General features: G+C 33.4%; 2 long non-coding RNA genes across 5 annotated transcripts in view; one reads left to right on the top strand and one right to left on the bottom strand.

Annotated features, from left to right (window-relative positions):
- LOC149791804 (uncharacterized) overlaps positions 1-4,770 on the top strand; it is a 6,072-nt gene extending 1,302 nt beyond the window's left edge. For both annotated transcript variants that reach the window (XR_016423411.1, XR_016423410.1), the window contains one exon: positions 4,456-4,770. This is a non-coding gene — a long non-coding RNA (uncharacterized LOC149791804). The remainder of the gene's footprint in view (positions 1-4,455) is intronic.
- LOC149791803 (uncharacterized) overlaps positions 1-8,527 on the bottom strand; it is an 8,627-nt gene extending 100 nt beyond the window's left edge. Inside the window, exons 1-3 of one of the 3 annotated variants that reach the window (XR_016423415.1) lie at positions 8,132-8,527; positions 5,901-6,065; positions 1-5,280 (exon numbers count right to left, since the gene is read on the bottom strand). The exon at positions 1-5,280 is cut by the window's left edge and continues 100 nt beyond it. This is a non-coding gene — a long non-coding RNA (uncharacterized LOC149791803). Of the gene's footprint in view, positions 5,281-5,303; positions 6,066-8,131 lie in introns of those variants that run through there. The other 2 variants (XR_016423413.1, XR_016423414.1) reach the window with 2 other exon arrangements.
- Between the last annotated feature and the right edge of the window lie 315 nt (positions 8,528-8,842).

Genomic DNA, 8,842 nt, shown 5'->3' with positions numbered 1-8,842 from the left:
AGTAGTGTTTTGCACAACTTAAAAATGCATACTTGTATTAAAGGATTAGTTATTTTACCTAACAATGTATGTTTAAACTGCTTTACTTTTTGTTGCTACTCAATACCTCACTCTAATATGATTTGATAAAGGAAGACTATGCACAGATGCCATAGAAAATATAGAGGCCACCTCATTTACATGGCCACCTTATATAATACCAAAATGGTAAAAAGTATTATGGAGACAATCTCATAGAGTACCCCATTCCATGATGAAATACATATAATTGATATGAAACTAAATACAAAAGGTTTTAACATGGGTCACTTAAATGTACAAGGTATAGTGGAAAAAAATAGAACAGATTAAGTTAATGTTGTCTTCCAAGGAAAATGATATGCATGTTTTAGGACTCACTGAAACCAAATTAAATGCTAGCCACAATGATAATCTATCTCACTTTCAAGGCTACAATAAACCATTATGCAGGGACAGAGAGACAGCGGGTGTGCGTGTGTGTGTGTGTGTGTGTGTCATGTATACATTACAAGATGTAAATGCAGAAAGGCGATCTAACTTTGATAACTCTTTGAAACAAATAGAAAATGTTCATGCACAGGAGAAAGAAACATATATTCTCAGCAGTGTAAATAAGGACCTACTCAATACTCAAATAAGGAGTAACTGGATGGAACTTTTTGAATCATTAGGCCTAGTCCAGCTGGTAAATGAGCCCACAAGTGTAACAGAAATATCAAGCACTCTTATTGATCACATTTATACCAACCTTCCAAACAATGTGGCTTATGTTAATGTACCAAATGTTGGTCTTAGTGACCACTATCCTACTTTTTTGACAACAGAGGTTAAATGCAACAGAAATAGGAAACATACACACAAAACTATCACTTACAGATCTTTCCAAAATTGAAGTAAATAACAATTTCAAGATGACCTATATAAAGTTTCATGGAATATTATCCAAAATTTTGATGACAAATGTGAAGCTCTAAAAGTGTGGACTGATTTATGAATGTAGTCTTTAAGCATGCACCACTAAAAGTACATTGAGTAAAGTATGAAATCCAACCTAACTGATTTACTACTGAAATTCTAGATACTATGAAGACACGAGACCAATTGAAGGCTATGGGAAACCATGTACAATATCAAGTATGGGGAAATAACATAACAAGTATGACTGAAAAGGCTTAAAAAAAACTTTTTATCAATCAATGCTTGAAAACACAAAGAGCAACACAAACTCTATTTGGAAAGTCTTCAGTGGACTCAGTGGGGGTAACACACAAAGATCAGACAAATAAAATTCACTCACTTCTGGTAAATGACACAAAAGTCACTGATGACACTGACATTGCAAATATTTTGAGTGATTTTTTTTCACTAACGTTACAAATTAGGTTAAAAGAACCAGTGATAGAAAACAACTATAGTGAACTGAAAAATCCCTAAGGAGGTATGTTTCTCTATCCCACAGATATAAAAAATCTGCTAACAAATGTCTCAATAAACTTTATATCAAGAAAGCTACAGGACTTGATCAGATTGGTCCACCATTCATTAAAACTTCTGCCTCAGCTATTTCAAATAGCATAACATTCATAATCAATTTAAATATTGCAACCTCATCTGTCCCCAAAATATTGAAAACTGCAAAAGTAATGCCTATGCACAAATCTGGTTCTAAGAATGATGCTGATAACCACCAGCCAATTTTAATACAACCAAAACTTGTCAAAATTGATTGAAAAACATGTCCATGACTCGTTCATGTAATATTTAACGAAACAGTTGCTGTTACACCCTATTCAATCAGGCTTTAGACAGAAACATTCATGTGAGACTGACTTGATCTCTCTAACTGATAAATGGCTTCAACCACTTGATCAAAGTTGAATAACAGGATGTCTATTTGTAGATTTCAGGAAAGTTTATGGGTTGATGTACATGAAATTCTTTTAAGAAACTGAAAATCAACCAATGTGATGAAGGCACATTTAGATGGTTTACTTCAAACTTAAGTGAGACAACACAACATGTTTATATAAATAATGTTGTCGGAACCTGGAACAATTAGATATGGAGTACCACAAGGTTCAATTTTAGGTCTATTACTATTGATACTATTTATTAATGGCATACCACTTTTTACTAAGGGACTCAATTTCATCTACAGATCTCTATGAAGATGACACAACATTGTCAGACATCCAAAACACAAAGCACAAACTATAAATTTATTCACAGGATGCCCTAAACAAACTGGACAACTGGTGCACATGCAATGGCATAGTGGTAAATACTGGAAGAACTAAAATATTACTTATCTCAACATGGCAAAAAAGAACAAATCTTGGTAGTGATGAACTATGTCTGACATGGAAGGATACAAATTTGCAAATGGTTTGTCATGATAGACTACTTGGTGTTTTGGTAGATAATAACCTATCATGGACTGAACATGTCAGTAAGAAAGTTAATTCAATTTTATGGTTTTCAGTAGGATAAGGTACAGAAAACTATTTTATAACAGTTACATACAACCCTATTTAGACTACTGTAACACAGTGTGGAGTAATTTAAATGATAAAATCATAGCAAAGCTGGCACATCTTAAAACAAGTGCATTCAGGCTATATCAATCCAGAAAGTAAGCAAGGACAATTTTAGCTAGTAAGTTAAAATTATTACTTATTAAAGGCTGAATCTGGTTGAGAAAAGCCAAATTAATGTACATGATATCCAATAATAGTACTCCTGAATATTTACAATCACTATTCAAGTATAGGCTACCTGGTAATACTCCACAGCTGTGATCCATGTCTACCAAACAGTATAAAATTCCCAAACCAAATAAGGAATTATTCAAAAAATGTTTCCAGGACTCTGGAACTTTGCTCTGGAATTGTATTCCAGTTGACATTAGAAATGCCAACTCTATTTCCTTCTTCCAAACCAATATATACAGCGGCTTCAGAGATACACTTAAAATAGATAAATTCCTTTGTATGAGGGCCTAAAGGTAGTTTAGCTAAAATCATTTCATATATAGGTATTAGTGATCTACGCTAGTGGCATACACACATTCAGTACTATTAAGGTCAACTTGCTCTTTTTTCAATTTAATTAATAAACCAACTTAAGCAATACATTTATTAGTTTTTTTTTTTTAAAATACAAAATGGTAACAAAAAGTCTATGCAATCTTACTTTGGAGTTCAGCAATTAGACCTGACTAGATTGCATTTTTTTTTTAAATTAGATATGTACAGAATTCAAATATCCATTTAAGTCTTGTGAAATAAATACTACACTTTTATTCTTCTGTTTTAAATATGATGCATGCCTTAATGTGTATTTCTAAAGCCCCAAAATATGTTAAGATAATACTATATATGCAATATCATGACAAACATAAGGACTTAATAATCCTAAATTGTTTTATTTATCCAGAATTAAGGCTGACATGAAGGCTTGCAAGAAACTTTATTTTTCCTTCATATCTGATCTAACATCTTTGGGTAAGAATTTTAATTGCCCAGTCTGCTTTGCATTCAATGTTTCCACCTTTGAACTGGTGATTACTGCAAATGATTTCTGTATAACAAATTTACTCGATTGAATGGCAATTTTTAAATTTCTTTAATTCTTTCAATAACTTTTATATATTCCTTGAGCGTGTTATTGCCAAAGCTTAACATTTTTATGTATAAAATGTATATCACAAAAGGTATGAATAACTTGACAGGCATGTTGGCTACATTACAGAAAACCTCTTTCTGTATACAGGATATGTGTAGCACATGCCTATGAATGTACAACTTGCACTTTGTACCAATAAAATCAAAATGCTGCATCAATTTATGAACAGAATTAAAACTTTTGATAGTTACTCTTACAATAAAACATTTACAATGAATTCCATTTCCAAGGTGGACTCTCAAACATTGATAATTGATGTACATGATTGTTTTAAATGTTATTTCTTTGCAACCAATGAGAAAGAATTTTAAAATGTAAGCCGTCCAAAAAGAGACATGCATACATATGCAAATGATAAGGACTTTGTTTTAATTTACAATTGATAGGCATCGAGTAGATTCTTTTCATTACCTGATTTCAATGTGGTTACCTCACTATACTAAATAAATCTAAGCTGCAATCAGCCATTCCTATTTGATCCCAGTGCAGGAGTCTCTGACTTTTAGAAATGCTCCCCAAAAATTTTGAGCTGTCCATCTTAACATAAACTATCAGTTCTAGTTGCGATGGAACTTTCAGTGTTCATGTCAAAATAAAAACCATGTGCAGTTTTGATCCACGTGTATTTCACAGTGGAATTTGCTGATCGAAGATGAATAACATTTGAATAAGCGCATGTTCCTATTATTTCTTAAAATATATTTTTTTACATTTTAGAAATAGCATATTACAATTGGAATAATTTTTCAGATTTTTCAAGATCTAATCCTTGATGAGGCTGTACTTGCCTTGTCCAGGATGTACAGACGAAATGTTCTTGTCCTCAACGATAAAGTTGACTTGATGAGTGTCAACAGTCATGCTACCTATAGGCAGTTCATACTACGGCAACATGGAAGGCTGGGGTCTGGACAGAGACATGTAATTCCCTCTTGCTCTTTCTGGCAGATACATGACAAATATCCAGATGGACAATACACTGGCTTCATCCCTTCTAGGCTTGCATGAACTTAAACACTTTCTTGCATGTATGAGTTTGTATATAAATGAATACAATTGATTTTATTCATTGTTTTCTTATAAATGCACATAATATTGCATCAAACAATAATGCTTTCAGATTCTTTTTAAACACCAGTCTATTTCTGCCTATAAACAATGTGGGCACGAAGATCATAAATAATGAATATAAAAAGTTTTCAGCAACTGCAGATACAATATTATACATTATTTTATTTTCAACTACTGATATTTCAGGATATTATATAAAGTGTAACCTGCCTTAGCTGACACCTCCATATATCAGACACTTTTTCATATTTTACATAACTAAAATTGAGAGATCTCCTTCACCACACCAAAACTAGATTTGATGGGGGTTCTTGAGGTGCCAGGTTTCTACAAATTCTCCTGGGATCATCTTACTTTAGTTCTCTTCTCCTCTGCATACCCTGCTTTCCCTCAAGTTGACAGACGAGGGCTTTCTTTATAAGCTCCCTGGTGTGGGGATGTTTTCTTTTCCTTGCAAAGGGTAGACGGACCATCTGCTGCTTTTTTTTGTTGTAACATCGATGCCTGTTTTAAAGAAAATTTTATTTTCTTATCATGTGTGACCAGCATCCCCATGCTAACCCATATTAACTTTTTACCCAATATTAGAGCCTCATGATCAGTTCCCAAGAATAAGTTGTTGAGGGGTTGTTTTTGTTCTTATTTGTTCTGTCCACAAAATACTATGTGAGACAAGATGCATTTTTGCCCATTCCTTCAGAAAGCAACATGTTTTCATGAACAGGTATTAGCTAGTAATCATCATGATGACAGCATCTACCCCAAACGTCCTGAGGATATTCCATAAACACCATATATCCTTAATAAAGTGTGTCAGTCCCCTGGGAAAGTGCTATACATATCACTGGATCTAATTATTAGACTTGCATTGCTCAAATCAAAATAAATGTCCACTAGAATGATAACAATACTAATTACAAGATCTGTATGCATGAAAATATTAAGATTCCTTACCACAAATATAAATGTGTGCCGATTGTTGCAAAATGACTTGTGTCTAATACAAAGTTTTCATGACTTGTACATGTAAATAATACTCCATTCGTCTGATCTCCAGGCAGGGATCATAATGCACAATCAATATATAAAATTATTTCTAATGTCCTGTAGTGAAACAAGCTTACACTATCTCCCCTTCTTTGTTTCTCATTTCAACTCAGCCACTATGGATATTGTGATCCAAAGCAGCTAGCTCATTCCTAATCCTGTACACAGGAGGGATGTATGAAAATCTCTTGGCATTGTACATCACGATCTTCTGATGAAAAACTTCAAGCTCAGCAGTGCTTCTGCAATTATCAAAAACATGTACCTTGTAATATGTGTTATTTGTAATCTGCTAACAGATTAATACAGTTATTAAATAATCATTACTGTTGGTAATTTTTGCATACATAAAATCGTTACTGAAGTGTTTATTGATAGAGTGTCCTGGAATTGTTTATACCTGATGTGCATATATTATACCTGAAATTACTAAAGACTTCAGAAGGAGAGTCACTATACATGTATCATGTGCACACATCTTATGAATTCTAACTTATTCAGATCTTCAAATGGTAAATATATACAGTAATTTATTATTTAGTTTGGCAACCTTGAAAAGTAGGTAGATAAAATAAAGTTAAAAATGCATGAAGAGCAATCATCAAAACAGAAACAGCTTTTCAATTCCAAACATTTTATAACAGTAAAGAGTGAAAACCAACAAGTCATTTAATTCCCAAGAATAAAAAATGAAATTTAAAAAGAACTTATAGTATTGTAAATTAAATCCCAAATAAGTTATATCACCAGTCCTAATGAACTGCCAGTGGTTTCCAAAAACAAACTTCAACTGTTATCTCAGTATTTTGTTTTTAAATTAAATATGTCTTATGTGCATTCATCATGAGCTAAGTGGATAGATGGGAAGAGGGTGTTAGCAAGAACTGCATGTGGGACATAGATACATGTAGAAATGGAAAACGGCATATAGAAAGCATATGAGGCATGTAGACACAATTTCAATATACAATCAACAATCACTGATCCTCTAAGTATTGAGTGGGAGGAAAAAAAAACAACTGTGATTATTGGGTTAGCCAGCACAGTATACTGGAACTTTTTTGCATAACCAAAACAATGACAGTTCAAATTATGCCATTTTCTATGCATCAAGTGGCACAGTTGAAATACCCAACCCCACTTTTGAGAAAGCGAAATTAAAGGTTTTTTTTTTAACTCAAACTAAGAAAAGCATGAAGTGGGAACTCAACCTGCTGGCAGGTATAATAATGTCCTTTAACAGCACTGCATTTGTTACATCATTGTTTTCACCAGGATGACAATTGTAAGACAACCCCCACCCAAACACAAAAAAGTGTGCAAGAAATTTGTCATTTTTACCTTCCTGATTCAATAGCAAATACTTCAGATACTGAAGGTGTCTTCATTCTCTCAGTATGTTGCAAAAAATATTGGCCAGGTGTTGATGTGAAGCATGAAAATGTACTGTCCATCAGTTCTGTATGCTTGGGTTCATCTTTGCTATATTCTTTGTAACTTTGTAACTTAAAATATGAAATAAATATTCATTTGTATTAAATGTTATGTTTTAAATCTGTTTCTTTGTGCACTGTGTTAAACACTTAGAACTGAAATACTTCATTTAAGCAAGAATACACAATAATGAATCTAAAAAAAATTCACATCAATAAAACTAACTTGTCTACAGCTCAAAACTTTAGCCATATGTTCTGGTAGCACTACAACATCCTTTCCTATCATGACTAGAGATCCTTTTGTAATTGTAGTCAATACAGTGCTTAATAATAATATATATTTACTAGTAGTTGAAATATGTACAATAAAATCTTATTATTTGTTCCATCATGTTTACATGATAAGGTTATTAAACTTTTATGCAAGTAATGTGCATGTCACATTAACCTAAGGGGTGTGTGTGTGTGAGGGGGAGGGGGGATAGATATGATATAAATAATGATAACGCCTGTAAATGTACCTAAGTTCCCTCGCCGAATTTTTAAAAAACCTGTCTCACGAAAATAATTGTCATGTGTACAAAACGCCCTTTATGAGCACGCTGTTATAAAAAATAAATAATATATTCCACCCCAACATACAATACACACAATGCAGTCACCGAGTAAAATATTGATCAGCCGATCACATCTATTTTGGGCATGTTAGAAAGCAAGTCCTTGTGCAAACATTGTATTAATAAAACAGTGTGCTTTCAAACATACAGTAGGAAGAAGATATTGAAAAATGGAGAACACATACATAGACATCACAGTCACTTGATTCTGGGGAAACTAATGTGTATCACCATATAACACAAACATTGGCTTACCTGTCCAACAACAACTTCGCCATTTCAGTGTCTGATGCCAGTCCTAACTCTTACATTAATGCTCTCCATCGAACAAACTGGTCCCCAAGACGAATCCTTGATAAGTCCCGTTCGGTTTCTCAGACAGTTTTTCGACGTTTCTTCTCGGAAAGCGGCAAGCGCGAGCGACCTTTACGTATTTGACTCTCACGTGTGTCCGCCATTTTTGTTTATAGTAGATATTTAAATTACAACCACGTGACTCATAACCCGCCCAATGGACGAAGATGACGTATACGTTTTTGTGGTCACGTGAGGCTTCCGTAACAGTTCGTGACCTACAAGTTTCAATTAAAGCGGGCCCCCACAAAAATTCATTTTCTCTCGTTTATTTATCAATTGCCCAATTTAATCTTCTCAAACTCTATGTTATTTTGAATTATTTCAGCTTATAAGTCGACACATTTCACTAGTAACATGATCTGTAACATTCACAAAATTACAGACACTTTGCACTATTGTGCCTTTAATACACAACAGTAATGACTTTTTATAAAACACAAACGATGAATAATCCTAAGGACATACAAATGCGCACTTTCTTAACTTTCACCTGGACATTACCAACTAGAGAATTTACGGACTTGTCCTAAGAATCATTTGATCATATTTCAGGTAACTGTTGTACAAGGTAATGATTTCAAAATAGCAAAATATGTGATTTTTTGAGTT

Source organism: Sinohyriopsis cumingii, chromosome 9, assembly GCF_028554795.1.
Source record: "Sinohyriopsis cumingii isolate HCF-2022 chromosome 9, ASM2855479v2, whole genome shotgun sequence".
NCBI classification, from domain to species: Eukaryota; Metazoa; Mollusca; class Bivalvia; order Unionida; family Unionidae; genus Sinohyriopsis; species Sinohyriopsis cumingii.
The sequence above is the reverse complement of the archived record's forward strand: the minus strand, read 5'-3'. Positions and strand labels throughout refer to the sequence as shown.